The 15,626-nt window shown below is 44.0% G+C and overlaps 1 protein-coding gene across 2 annotated transcripts in view; it reads right to left on the reverse strand.

The window, feature by feature from the left end:
* The window catches only part of CEMIP (cell migration inducing hyaluronidase 1), a 132,352-nt gene extending 117,086 nt beyond the window's left edge, over positions 1–15,266 (reverse strand). For both annotated transcript variants that reach the window (XM_088148644.1, XM_088148643.1), the window contains exon 1: positions 14,689–15,266. The gene's annotated coding sequence lies outside the window, so the exon portion shown is untranslated. The remainder of the gene's footprint in view (positions 1–14,688) is intronic.
* Positions 15,267–15,626: the final 360 nt, after the last annotated feature.

The following is a 15,626-nucleotide window of genomic DNA, read 5'->3' on the forward strand; positions in this document are numbered from 1 at the left end:
TGCCAAAATGAGGAAGTTCTCAGGTTGCCTTCCTGAATGGAGACATGACCTCAACTCAGAAAGAAGGCTGAAAGTCTAGCTTATCAGATATATGAATCAAAGACATTACACCAGTTCTCTTAGTCAACACAGCCCATTTGATAGGATTTGCCAGAAATTCCTCAGTACAAACAGCAGTGACTCCTATTTTAATTGTCAAGGCTACGTCAAAATCTATATATAATGCAGCATGTTGTGTGGGTTCAGCCAGCCATGCCAGCCATTCATCAGCTGTCAGATGATAAAATGAATAAACATTTAATTACCTTTGTGTTACACACCCACAGGCAACATTTCCCAAGCTACAAGCAGGAGAGACCACATGTTTGAGCCTGAGAAATGCATTAAGGAATCCTGCAAGTTCAAACACCAGCTTGCAGCTTCAGAGAACCACACTCACAATGTTTCTACTAGGGTTAGCCATCATGTCAGAGAAAGGCTGAGATTCCAGGAGCCACCTTAAATCATGGACATCATCTGTTCTCAGCCGACAGCTTTGGAATCCTCCTGTACCAGTTTAATTCTTTTAAGATGATTATTTGAGTGTTATAGTTAACAAGCACAAATGTTCTTAATCTTTTTGCAAGGTTTTTCTTTTTTTTAAAAAAAAAAAAACATTTTAAAACATTGCAAAGGATCTCATGGCACCCTAACAATTAACACAATTGTTCTAAAGGTTTCGCACACATCGAACACACCCATCCCGAAAAAGGACGCAGCCTAACAAATGTGTTATGCTAAGGTACCATGATTCTATGCAAGGTTTCAAAAAGATCCCTTGGAAAAGAAAAAAAGTTCCATAGGAAGCTTTTTCCTCCTGAATGTTTCTATGAATTTCCTTTGGGGGAAAAAATAGGTTCAGCTTTTTCCTCTATAAAAATTAAAGACAAAAATAATGTGGGGGGTGGGGAGTGAAAGGAAGAGAGAGGTTTATTCAGCTTAGGCTCACTGCCATTCATTCAGCTTTCTAGATAGGGGCCAAGGGCCACCTGAATCAGTTGATTAACAAACCATTAGAGGTTTCGTAAGCCATGAATTAGCCTCAGGCAGAGGTATTCAGTTGTAATCATTTTGTCTGTGCTTTTGCTTGTAAGAATCAGCATGTCTTTAGCACTTGCTAACAGGAATAGAAGAGCTGACCACAAAGGCTTCCTGCAGAGACTAGCTGGCAGGCTGCAACTTTGACACCTTGCTAAGAAACTTTGCAAGCGAGCCTGTGACTGGCCTAAAGGAAGGTGACTGACGTTCAGGTTCAGCTGCGGTTAGAGGCATCCGGATGAGGGTCCGGAGGTGAACAAAAGTTTATCATTAGCAGGCTAAAAAGCACACCCAGAGGTGGAAATCTCATATGTTAATATCCCCCCCACTGGACTATTATGGGATAGAATGCTTTTGTGCACATGTCTATGGCGTTTACCAATCAGCTTATTGCTTCCTTGTTTGAACTGTATAAAAGATGGTTGCGGCTTCATGAAGGTGCGCTCGATCTGGACTTGGGTCCTGAGCGTACCTCTTTGCTTCTGCACAGAAATAAAGCATTTAGATTCCATTTTTCTTGACTCTGCGTGATTGATTGGCCCCTCGTGCCAGGTGACACGAACCCAGTGTTGGACTGGGCCAACAGGACAAATTCAGTCACTCCAGTGCAAGCATTTCCTACTTCAACCCATTCTCTGCATGATTTACAACCCTAGAAAGTCAGGTTTCTAAACTGTGCAGTGAGACTTCTCAAAACCACCCCCACTGTAGGAGCTTAGTCCCTAACATGGAGGCGGAGGATACTACAGAAACATGGAGGGAGGGAGAGCAGGTGAGGATAACAGGCCTGTCTCTTCTCTCAAAGTCTGGGTGGAGTAACAATTCACAGTGACTATGATGCCTACCATACAATCTCTTTATATATGAGAACATAATCGCCATAATCATGTATGGTAAAGCATATGGCTTCATTGCAGGCAGTTGGCAAGATGGTACCAGCGTTGGTAAGGCCATATTGAAATGTGTTTTGCTGTTCCATCTGTCTTCAAGAAAGAAGCAGTGCTTAGCACATCATAGCCAATGGTATCTTTCACCAAAGCAGACATCCAAGAGAAGAACGGTGGTTCACACTCTCAGCTTGTCTGTCTCACCGTAAGACTGGTCTACCACTTCTTGTGATTAATCATCCAGGTCTGTGCCCTTAATTTTCAATATCTGGGGAGGAGCTTTGCTTCTAGGACTCCTTAATCCAGAGGCCTTCCCCTTCCCCCCCCCCCACACCCCGCTTTTTGAGCCAAGAAATTTATTTGGCATTTTGAGTGGACTGTGACGCATTTCACAAAATGGCTACGACTGCAGTGAGGCTGCTAGTCACAAAATACCAGAAACAGATGAGGATGGTTCTTCCTCATCTCTTCTTCCTTCCTGTTTAACAAACCTCAATTTCAAAACCTCAAACCTTCTTTCCATGTCCTGCTAGATGGCTTATTTGGGACCCTTGCAATCATAGTCCATATTAACTCTGAGATTTTCTTCCCCCCTAAATTAGCCACACCACAAAGTCCAACCAAGAACCCTACAGGGCAACCTCACGGAACTCATGCTTATTTTTTAGACTGAAACCCTGTGTCATTGCCTTCTTTATGCTAAGGTTTAATTCTCACTGTCTAATGCTCTCCTCTGTTATGTATATGCTTTGGTATATGCACTCCCTTGAAAAAAGAGATAGTATTTTTGGGCTTGGAGCCCAAATGAGACATTCCGAAAACTTTTTGGCCAGATTCCTTCAGCATCATCTTGCATGGTAGATGGAGTGCCAAATTTGACCACAACTGAACATTATGGAATAGTCGTCAACACGTATTGTTGGAGAGCACAAACATTATTTATTATATTACCAAGCTATATATAAGTTTGCTATTTGGAAATGTCCCAAATCCGCTCATATTTGAAAGCCCAGAAGGGATGTAAGATTTGGCTTTCGAAGAAATTGACTTGATCCCATTTCTCTTCCCCACCCACCCCCAACCACCAGTCTTTTCAACGATATATAAGCAGAGGAAGATCTAAGCTGATACAATCAGTTCACCAATTATCTTTCCTGCAGCATTTTGACCTCCAACTTTCTGTGTGGAATGCAATATAATACTACAGTCCTTAGGAACATAAATCAGTAAGACTTTGTATACAGTTTAACTGGATTGAAACCCATGAGACTAGGCCATCATTTTGGGGAGAAATCCATATGTGCAATTTTTAAATTAATATGATGATTTAGATGTTTGGAAAGCTAACAAGGACATCATGAAGTTCCACATCGCACACCCTAATAAAATTGATCAGGCTGGATAAAGTCCTTGGCCTTTGGCCTACCTTTTATTAAACAACATCACTTGCTTCTAAAATTTACATTTAATTAAAACAGCCGAAAAATCCACATTAAAACATGGCCACATAAATTAAAGTGTTCCATCTATCAGTACTAAATGGCAGAGATTAAAATAACAACACTGATTAACAGGCCCATGTTGTAACACATGTGCAAAATTATTTAATTAAAATGCATGTTTCCATTTGTACCAACAGATGGACTCTTTCCATGATCCCAGACTCTTATCCACTGCAGTCAGAACCAAGAGCTCAGCTCTACCCTAGAAGCCAAAAGTGTGTGCACATCTGTGTGTATGCCCCCACACACACACACTGCTTCTGTCAACTCCTCCCCCACTTTCTTGATTCCCACAGCAGAAAAACAACAATTCTAAAGATATAACAAGCTCTTTTTTTTTTTTAATCTTTACATCCCTTTGATATCTCTTGCTAGATGAGAGAGATTTTATAAGAGAGGAAAGAGTAGGCAGGTTAGTTTTATTTGAAACCGCTATCTCCAAATGCACAACTTGATTCTACTATGACTCACAACTTATTCAAAACACAACCTGGGCAGACCACAGGAAATCCACAAGAGGATACATCAACCACACAAATTTAGCATTATTGGGCTTTTTGATCCAACTGGCGTAGCCCTACATAGGGCTGAATTGATGGGTTATTATTCTCCCTAACGCTAATCAGGGGTGGGGAGCCTGGAGCTCACTTCCCTCCCCCACCTATTTTTGCATCCCTGAAATTTCCAAGGTCAATCCCCTAAAACTGAATAGTTCAACGGTGATGTACCACAGCATAATTTTGTGTATTTTTTCATGAAACAAATGCTAAAAGATGTAGAAAGTTTCCACTGATCTTAGCACAGTAATTTTCTATTTAAATCTCCTTTCCAATTAGGAAAAAGCAGGCTAGAAAATTTGGAAGCCACCCTTTCCAGCTATCAATACCAGAACCCCTGGATTCCTCAGAGGCTACAACGTTGAGAAGGGAAAGTTGATCCCCAGCTGAAGAAGAAGAGGTAATGCAAAGTTTAGACAGCAGGCAGTTTGGCATCCAAAAAAGGAATAGTAGTACACAAGTTCCTACCAAAAAGCCATTGGTTCCATGGATGGCAACACACCTTGAAAAGCGGTGATGGATAGCCAGATTGTCCAAGTAAGCAGGTAAGTCACATCTTGCCTCTTGTCCACATCTTCTGCAGGATGAAAATGCACCAGGTAGTTGCCCAGAGTGTGCTGATGAAGATTCTTCAGCTCCATGATGGCCAGGTGAACAGAGGCAACATTTCTTTGCATCTGTTAAGACAAACCAGATATCAAGCGTAGTTAAAGGGGACACATCCAATTCCAAGAGGTTCAGATGTGAAAGAATTCATGGAAAACCTGCATCTCATCTGTCCATCAAACCTAAGCCTATCAGTCTAAACAGGGGACAGAAACTGAGACCACCAGAACCCAGGAAAATCAAATTCGGAACAACCAGTCGGGAGATGGGCTTTAAAAAAAGGGCAGGGAAATTCAATTTTGCTTTTATACTGTTATCTTCCACTGGACAGGAGAGGGTCTCTCTTTCCTGATTTGTACCAGCCAGATAAGCAAAGTCCAAATTCCCAGGGAACTGGTGATCTAGCAACTAATGGAAACTAGATGTGAATTAGAATCTTACTCTTGTTTTATGGCAAATGATCTGAATTGTGGGGTCTGTGTGTGCCTTTGTTTCATTTTTTTATTCTCCATCTTACTGTGTTCCAGGGGAGTATTCCAGAGGAGCAGCTACTGAAATAAGCTATGCTGAAACCATTGTTATTTTATTTCCTTTTCTCCTCCAGCTTTCAACTCTTGTAGTTCTTTAACACGGATATACTTCATAAAGACTTTATTTTCTTTACCGAATCGGCGCTTGCATTCTGAAAAGATGCTCTCCCCACTTGGGCTAAGCTAAAGGGGAAAAGGCAGAAGTGTCTGGCCACCCTCCCCTTCATGAGTAAATCCATGCAGAGAAGGATTTTTCCCTGAAATAAAGTGGATGCAGGCAGCATACTGTCCCCAGAAATGTAGAAAGCTACACAAGAGTTTTGGGCAGAGGATCTGGAGACCTGTTCATGGGAACGATTGTTATTATTTTATTGTTTTTAATCCTACTGTGTAGGCTGCCTAGAGTTCCTTCTGAAACTGAGGCAGCATACAAGTTGATTAATGAATGAATGGAACAAACCTGGGGTGCAGTTGCTCACACCCCTGGGCATGCATGTGCAAACCTGAACAATTACTCCCTGAAAGATTTTGCAGCAAAAAGGGGGTAAAAAAGCACAAGCCATATCTGGACAAGCATGCCCTCACTTTTACCTGCCCTCCAAATGTACTGAAGCTGAAAAAGTGGCAGTGATTAAACCCCCAGCAGGAATCTTCTTTATCTCCTTGAATAAGTATATTTCATGTCAAAAGTGCAACCTCTGCTCTCGTGTCTATACCATCTACTATCTCCCCCATAGGAAGATAAAGTGGACTTCCTAGTTAAAAAGATCAGTACCTTATCATTAATTAACCAAAACAATACAAAACAAGCCACAGATCTAATTATTACCCTCCCCATGTCTCATCTACCATGGACACTTTTGGATGAGAGCTTTATTGCACAACACACACAACGGTCATGACCTTATTTAAAGCATTTAAGAAGCTGTCTAGATGATACTCCCCACTCTCTGTAACTCTCCCACCTTTCCCCACCACTTCTTCAGTCATTTTCCTTCCAGAAAAAAACATGTTCAGATGGAAAATAACAGATCTGCAATCAGCTTCTTTTAATTGTCAGCACTAGAAGCCTACTCTTTGAAAAGACTCTATTCAGACAAAGCCCCATGAAGATCAATCAATGCCAGAAGGCACAGAGGACTAAAATGGGAAGTCAATTGTTAGTCCCTAGAAAATAAATAAATAGTAATTGTTCACTAGAAGACTTGACCATGCAAACAAAGTTTTCCAGGACTTTCAATAAAGTGGAAAGGAATCAAATCTCCAATAAAGCTTTCTGTGTTACCACATGTAAAAGCACTTCTCTGTTTAGCAAAAGAATTGAACTTCCTAAAATAAAGAATTGAAGAAGCTCAATGGTGCATTCACTCTCATTCTCCAAAGGAGAGTGTAAGGAAGGGATTTATTTTAAAATCATACCATCAGTTTTCACCTGGTTGCTCCAGCTTTCAGGGCAGGGTGGCAGTATGAACTCTTCAACTGGATACAAGGAGTAGATAATGCTGGCAAGAGCGATTTCACCAACTGGTCACTTCATCCATCAGACCCAGAATGATTCTTTTCAACACTTCAAAGCCATAATGGGGCACTCCTGAGAAAGGGTGTGCAGGGCAGGAAGAATGGAAATCAGTTGTGCTACCTTTAGATCTTTTCTACAAGGTCACTCTTTGCCCACTTAAAATGTCAATTGTTATTTTAAAATGTTAATCCATATGCATTATAACTGTCCATCTTTCTTTAAGGTCATTATTTCACATTCCATTTCAGCTAAGTGCCTCTTTTAAAAAGTGGCACTTTTACCCTTAACATGCCCACTTCCTTTTGTCAAGAGAATGAAAGGAAGAACTCAATAGCTCAGAAAGAAGGCAGAGCCTTCTTCTTATTCTTTCTCCTGCAGCAGAAATGAGGCCATCACCAGATAAAAGGCTAAAGTAGTCAAGTTCTTCAGTAGCTACTACCAAGTAAAATATTTCTTGGGCTGGTGGACTCATTAGGAATTTTGGGACCAAATCAAGGGTGAGAACTTGTCCGTTTTGATCAGGAACCAGAAGCCTCTGTGAATTGTCTATGGAGACTCTCCAAACACCCTCGGCCCAGAACTCTAGGTGCAAAACTCTCAACATTGGTTCACCTCTTCTGGAAAACCCCACCAGAACCTTTCCTAAACTTCCAGCAGTAAAACAATTACAGTAAATTAATCAGCTTCTCATGGCCCTCAAAACTATTTGTATGACGAAGCTGCCCTGCTCTATAGAATGGTAAGGCTACCCCAAGCTTTGCAGACACTTAACACATCTGGGCTGGAAGAGCTTCAAAGTCCAGAAGAGAGAAAGAGGCACCATGGAAGGAAAGAAAGGAAAGAAGCAGATCTCATTCCCTAAAGAGGTTACTGAGCCTGGACAGTGGGGGGAGTTCAAGAAGATGTAGAACAGAAATGGGGAATAGAAAACAAAGCCAATTTTTGTTGGACTACTGATCATGCTGTATGACACTAATGGAATCTGATAACAGCTAGAGGGATGTACTAAACTGGCCTGCTTTTACATTTCTAATGCCCCCTCTCCCAACTCTAACCAGTCAGTTTAGCAGAACTAACAAGAGATATAGATGACAAGAAAACTGATTCAACTGTTATCAAAAGTTGAAGTTAGTTTCTAAGCAAATGTAGCCACTTATCTGTTGCAGACACTGACCTGCAAGAGATCAAACAGTTCTTAGCTTTAATCTAAGAAAGGAAGATACCCACAGACCAGCTCTAATTTTTACAAGATCAATTCAAACATTAGCTAATGATAGCTAAAATAAGAGACTGCCCTGACTTTCTAACGTTATCAAAATGTTATTTCTTATTTTTAAAGAAACTTAAAGGCTTGTTAGAAATATCAGACAGCCTAGTCTTGAATGTTATCATGTTAATAGGGAGATAACGCTCAGCATTACCTTTTCTAATCTGCCTTCCAAATATCTTGAATTTCCATCAACCTCACTGTGGGTGGGGAAGTGTACCATGCAACTTGTTAGCTACGAGACATAGCACCTTGTCTCTGGAGCATTCTGAGCTAAGGAAAACGGATTTCAAGAAACAAAAGATAAAGCTGAATACTTTACCTTGATAGGAGAGCAGGAAGAAACATCTTTGATCCAGCCACTGAAAGCACTGACTCCAAAGTGAACACCTTCATATGCTTTTAAGTCTTTTGCTGGTGTTGTCAACCATGTTGCATCATTCCGAGACGGTATTGCACTTTCTTTAGTGGAAAACCTCCAAGGATGTTCACCACAGCCCAGGACTGTCTGGAGGAGGAGAAAGAGGTGACAAAAAATGGCCATGAGACTTATACTTCAGTAACCAACCTAGTTCTGGGTGCCCAGATGTCCAACCATTTGGCTGATTTTAGGCAGATGGAACATGTTCGCTTTATTTAGAAACTTTTAAAAAATGTGCAGATAAATAATGATAACCCCATGATTTCATTTATGACATTTCTCGACTATTCAACCACTTCAGGCTTTTGTTTGTTTGTTGTTTAACACATAGACATAAATTAGGATTTACAAATCTCTATCAGGGTGGAAGTTAACAGTGAACAGATCAAATGGAAAAAAATATGCACACCATATACTCAAGAGTCATAGAATTGGAAAGGACCTCAGAGCTTATATAGTCCAACCGCCAGCTTAATCTCATGTTCATTTTAATAATGGACTTCCAATTCATCTTTTGTTTCAAAGTTAACTAGTTCCCACAGTAGAGAGTTGTGTGCACACAGCTCTCTGCCTCAAAAACCTGCCTTAATCTCAAGTGGACTTGAAAATATGTGCGTAAAAGTACACTAGATAGTATTCCCACAACTGAGTGCCCTTAAAATGCTTTGGGGCTGCAGCTAGTTTCTAAAGCTGTGAAGAATGAGCAATGACAACACCAGAGTGGCCTGTATGTGTATACAGGATGTGCATGTAAAATTCTTAAGAACTACATATTCAGCATCCCACATAACTCATTCCCTTTGGGGAAAAAATCCCAGCTGTAGCATTCAGCTTTCAATAGGCAGTTTAGAATTTCTAGTAAAGCCATTCTGCTTGGTTCCCTGACATAACCTTTCTTGACAAATGTGGCAAGCCCATGAGGACCTCACGTTCTAGGAAACAAAGGCTTAGAGGTGAAAAAAAAACCCTTAGTTCCTACAGTATATCAGACAGCTTCCCTCAGCTATGACCCAGAGGAGAAGCAGGTTCAAGTAAAGATTGGACAGCTATTGTTAAGAACAACCCTGATCTCATCTTCTTTAATTAAACATAGGCTTGGTATGATCAGAGAAAGATCAATAACTACATTTATTAGTGACTGGAAACCCCTTGTGGACTTTTTGATGAAAAAAGAGAAAAATGAACTTGTGATTTATGGGTTGGAAGGTTAGAAAAGGTATCTTATGGAAAGAAGGAAATGATGATGTAACCTTAGAGAGGGTGAAATATAAATGTATCTATAACCACTGTCAAGAATATTGGAAGCTGCTTTTTTAGAACCTTTGTTTTCTTTTTTCTATTTCTATTTCTTTTTCTATATTTCTTTTTTACTCTCTTATTACTTTTCTTTATCCTTTAATTCAAAATGTGTACTGTTTTTAATTCTGTTGAAAACCTTCTCCAATAAAAAATATTAAAAAAAAATAAACATAGGTTGGACTAGACAGAGGTCCTTCCTAATTTTGTGATCTTGCAGAAAAGAGGTCAGAGAAAGTAATCCTTGGAGGAGGAGCTACAACAGGCAACCTTACATAATGAATGCACCCTGGATCTAAACAATGGTTTTGCCAGTTCTACAGCAGCAGAAACAATCTACCTGACACAGTTCACTTCAATTATCTCACCCAAATGAGAAGAAATTGATCAAAATGGGACAGTGAGATGGAGACAGCTCAATATGTAATCACAAGGCATAATAGTAAAAGACTTGGGCTTGTGAAGGGACCGTTTCATTTGCACTTTGCTAGTAGAAGTAAGAAAGTAAGAGCTTCACTATCATCAACTCTGAGGAACAGAAAAGAGGAATCGCTGCTAGAACAAGTCACCGAGTGCAATGAAAATCTGGGAGCGGACAGCAACACAACTGTTAAGAAAAGGGCCAGGAGCTGTCCATGGTGGCGCTACAGTTTTCAAGACTCTTCCCCGGTGGAAGAGTTGTCGTAACACCCACAAAATATAATCACGCAAGGTGCCGAGTGACAGAGGTTAACAAACATTACTGCAAAGCTTTTACATTGCTATATCTGGATATCCTGAGAACAGTCTTTTCCTAATTTGGTATCTTCCAGATACTCTGGATTACAACTCCCATGATGCTGAGTAATGATACAGCAATGATACCCTAATGGGAACTGAAGTCTGGCACAGCCCATTCATTCTCTGGCACAAATAAAACCCTCCTCTTTCCTTAATCACTCTCTCCTTCCCCTTTGTATCTCTTTCTAGATTGTAACCCCTTTGGAGCAGGAACTTTAATTCTTTACAAAACTCTAAATTCTTTTCTACCCCCAAAAAGATAACAAAGCAGAGAAGAGATCCAATTTCATTGTCAAAGCATGTTGGCAATCATAAGATTTTTAACAAATGAATGCAAATAAAATTACTGCAGGATAATGATTTAACATGGAGGAAGACACCTAGTTACATCTACATAGCCCCACAACCTGAACCTGAAAAGGAAGTACAGAAGCCCACAGAGGATAAGGCTATCTAGAGATCAACTGTCATAACAACTATATGTGACCCATGGGATCAAAAGCTGAATGCACTTGTTGCTAAGGAACATAAGCAGGTGGTTGCTCTCACAGCCATGCTTGGCTTGTGAGTCTCTCAAAGGCATTTGGTCAACCACTGTGAAAAAATGAACCATCTACTGGATTGATCCAACATGGCTCTTAAGAGCCAAAGATCTCAGCTTCCCACCAAGCAATTTTCTGCTGTAACCCAGGCCAGCTTTGCAGCCAGCAAAAGGCAAAGGAGGACGAACTGACTTATTGTACCAAGCCACCATGTGGTTTGTTGGTTTGGCTTAGTGTGATGTGTGAAACTCAGCTACCCTCTGTACTCTCTACTCTCTGTAAACCATGGTTTTAAGCCTCAGCGTGCCATTTGAGGCTTATTCGATTAACCAGCAAACCCCAAAAGCTACAGCACAGTTTGAGACATTTTCCTCTCAAGCATTTCAAAAACAGGCTTCTGGGCTGTCAGAGACAACAGCCTGACCACATTGTCCAAAGGAAAACAAAACTAAATTAAATGCTGCTCAATAATTAAAACCAAGGGTAAAAACCAGGATGTGTGCATCAGCTTTGATCCAATACAAATCATACATTGATTTGATCCGTCAAACTGATTTGCATTTACAATTCAAGTCAGGTTTGTGACCCAAACCAAACTGATTTGATCTGATCCAGAAAAAAATTGCATTTTGATTCAAAAGCATTCTGTTCACTTTGACTCACTAAATCCATAATTTGATTTGAAGGGTTCATTTAACTGAAATACCTCCAAACTGACTCTCTGATTCAAACTTTGCACAGCCCTAATGAAAAACTAGACAGAAACAATTTCAGAAACAGAATTAGTACAGTTCTGTTCCAACTACATAGAAACAATGTATGTTCTAAAATTTGCACAGCCAGACATTATTCTTGGTCAACAACAACAAAAAAAAAATAACACATGTACACACAAAATTTCAAGAACAGATAACATTCAAAGAGGCTAAGGAAAGGCTAAAATTGCACAATACACTGGACTAATCTAAAATCACTTAGCCTTAAAGTAATGTGTAGTTTGACCCTTAGGCTTATGTTTGAAAATCTAGTAATATAGAAATCTATTCTTGATTTAAGCAACCTACGCATTCAAGAAAGGCACACATAAAAATGATCAATCTGTAACATTACCTGTACTTCAGATGCAAGATGAATTTGCTACACGAAAGTTCTTGAGAAGGAGTCTGGTCTCCAGGGTTAAGCGGCTGCAGAATCTCCAACTGCCACAGCCAGCACACGGCATGGAATTCCCAGAGCCTCCTGCTTTCATCTACAAGGAGCTGAGTGTCAAAATGCTCTGCAACCATCATCTGAGCAGAACTGGCACCAAGAATCCAAACACTGAGGCCACAGCTCCTGTGAAAACTTTAAGAGTTGTGGCTGTCAAACTGGAGTCCCCTGGGTACAAGCATCCTTTGCTGGAGCCTTTCTGCCATGCACTTCCAATATGCCCCTTTGGCCACACCCTGGAACATTTTGCCACAGATTTTACATCAGCTCCTTCAACAGCCTTCCTGTAGAGACAAATGGTAGAATATGGACAATGCTCAGAGCCCATGGGCACAGTTCCACCACCCTCCAAGAAGATGCTCTAGACTTTTAGAGTGATTGGCTCTTCAGATCATCTGCAAAGATCACAATCCCTAGACGGGAAGCAAGAAGATCATATTTTGTCCCCCAAAGAGATCAACAGATATAGTACAAGGCAATCAACCCAACTCTGGGGCACTCCAGATGTGTGGATCATCTCTCAGAATTCCCCAACCAATTTAGCTGAGAGTTCTGGAAGTTGAAGGCACACATCTGGAAGTTACCAGGATTGGAGAAAGTTGGTACAAAGACTAAAAGTACCAAGTTGCCATTCAGAATGTCCCCAATTTGAATTTTGGTGCTGCTATTGCTGCACATTTACCAGATAGCCATACCTAAGTCATTCATTTGCAACTTCAGCTTCCCTGCCTGCAATGTGGAATTAATGCTGACTTGGCACAAAGACTCTACATTCCCATAGAAATTACTATGTGGTGACATAAATAAAAATTATCCAGCTATATCATATTAAGGCCAATCACCTTCAAATTGTGCTCAACTCCTGACGACTTCATAAACACATCCAGGTAATTTTCTTGGCAACACTACAGAAGTGATTTGTTGCTAGGTCTCCCTGTTTCTTCTATTTTCTAGGCTAGCCTAAAGCCCTAAGGGTTCCTAGTGGTCTCCCATCCACAACCTGATCGGGATCATCCTTAACTAACAAATACCAACTAGCTGAAGTTGGCAACTTTGGGGAACTGGCTGTTGGGGGATATAAGCAGTTATGCAGATTCAGATTCCCCCAGATCTCCTAAATGCTATGCTCTGGCTCTCCCACCCACCCCTGACAATTTTCCAGGGGAGCTGGACTAGTCATTTTAGCTGCCTCCCATATCAATGAGGCTGTTACTTGAGAAAATTAAAGAGGGAGGGGGGCAAAACTTGATTAAATTGCTTTGCTCAGCTTCAGTCCTCACCCAAACAAATGGATGCAGTCCAAACAGGCACGTGCCTAGGCACAAATTCCACAACCACAGCCTCTCCTTCTGCCAAGTCCCTGCACGTGCACGGGGTTGAACCCCGTCGGTTTATTTATTCATAAAGCACCGCTTTGCCAGCCAATGAATCTCCAAGGCTGCGAGTGGGGCGAGCTGCTCAGTCAGGCGAACCCGCTCTGAACAGACCCCTCGCTTTTCCTCGGTGCCGCTCAACTGCCTTGGGGATTCCTCCCGGGTCAGTCCCGGCCGAGCGAGTTTAGGCTCAGAAGCCAAACAGGGGCAGGGAATACTTAGGAGAGGAGGCTACCGGGAAAACCAAACTGGGAAAAGCAAGTCTGGGAGAGCAAACCCCTTTCGAATCGCTGCCCACAAAGTCCACTCGACCCCAGGCCGCGCTAACCCTCACCCCGTGCCCAGCGGGCTGGGGCTTCGCGCGGCTGAGCTTACCTCTCGGGCCCGGCTGAGCCGCCAGGGAGATGTGACGAGCCCTCCGAGCCCAGGGCTTGCCCGCGGCTGCTGCGGTGTCCTGGCCGCCCCGGGGCCAGGCTTGCTCCGCGCGGCGGGACGCAGGGAGCTGCGGGGGAGAGAGGGAAAGCAGAAAGCCGCGGCCCGCGAAGACTCGCCAGGCAGGCTGGCTTAGCGGGCCAAGGGGGGCGTGGAGCCGGTCAAGTACCCACCTGGAGGCGCGTTGGCAGAGCAGCTCCGCGCGTCTGGCGAGAGCCGAGGAGCCGCGCTCAGGGCGGACGCGCAGCGGAGCCTCGTCCGGCCGCTCCGAGCCCAGCGGGGCGCCTGGCCCGCGCAAGAGCCTCTCCTCGAGAGCGGCGAGTCTTCGGGCTTCTTTGCGCCCCTCCTTCAAGGCGCGACGGAGCTGAGCTTACCTGGCCGGGCAGCCATCAGTCGCCGCCGCCGCCGCGACTTCCCAATGCCCTGCCCGGCTTTGGGGTTAGAGTGCCGGAGCTCCTCGGAGCAGAAGAGCCGCGTTCGATCATCGCAGCTCCGGCTTGGGAGGAGGCGCGCGCGCAAACCCTCCAGTCCTCCCGCTGCCTTCGCCGGGGCTTACTCCGAAGCAAGCGGCCGCGCAGAGCGCTCGAAAGAGCACCGAAGCGCCCGCCGCGGCCGGGAATCCAACGGCAACGGCGCCCCCTGGTGGCGGCGCCTCGGTGTCAAGCGGGTGGGTATGCCAGCGGCTCTTACCTATCGCGACCCTCGGCGCAAAGCGAGCGCGTTGGAGTGCCGCGCTCGGACCGCGGCCGTTGCCTTTCTCCCCCGTTCCGTCGCTTGGGGAAAGAGAGGTTGGCGGCTCCGGTGGCGATCCCCGAAGCTCCCCTTCGGATGACTCGGTTCGCTGGCGAGCGGCGCTCCTGACCCGTAGGCACTCCTGCCGCGCGCCGGTGCCCGGCTTTTCCCCCGCCCGGCCACCAGTCTCGCTTATTTATAGGATCCCGGAGCCGCGCTGTTGACAGGAGCGGAGCGCTCGGCTCCTCCCAGCCAGTGACGCTTCCTGGCACGCCGGGCATCTCCGGCGGCTGCTGGCGCCCGGTTGCAAAGGAGGCGAAAGGAAGCCGGTGAGGGAGAGGAGGAGGCGGGAGGGCGAAAGTGCGACCTCGGGAGGGAGGAACCCGAGGCAGGAGTGGAAGGCGCCTCCCCCTCCGCTCTCCTGCGGAGCCGCCGCGATCGCGCTGCTGAACTTCGCGGCCGAGATCTGGGGAGAGCAGTCGCCTCCATCCGGCTCCCTCCCGTCCAACCGGGAGCAGCTCCAGGAGTCGGAAGGGATGGCTGGCCGACTCCAGGGAAGGCTTCGGGGAGAGGGGCGGCAGGGCGCCGGCTGTCCTGCACCAGATGAGCAGGTCCCTTTTCAAAAAGCCGCAGAAAAGCCAAGCGGATCGTCAAAACCAGCCTCCCACAAGTGGGTGCTTTCCAGAAGCGCTGGACTCCAACTCCCATTATCCCTTACATGGGTCTTGGGCTTCAAGTCTCCTTAACTCCATGTGGGAGGGATGGGAACAGTACTCCAATGTCTGGGGTAAAGCATAACACTGGGAAGGTTAATCCAAACTGATAATCTTTGGTTTATCTGATAAGCTATGGTTTGTTTAAGTATGGCTTACTGATCCTGATCAAGCCACAGTTGG

This window comes from Python bivittatus, unplaced genomic scaffold, assembly GCF_059951505.1.
Source record: "Python bivittatus isolate LINGU-HERP-01145 unplaced genomic scaffold, Pbiv_v1 ctg000530_np1212, whole genome shotgun sequence".
In the NCBI taxonomy this organism is placed as follows: Eukaryota; Metazoa; Chordata; class Lepidosauria; order Squamata; family Pythonidae; genus Python; species Python bivittatus.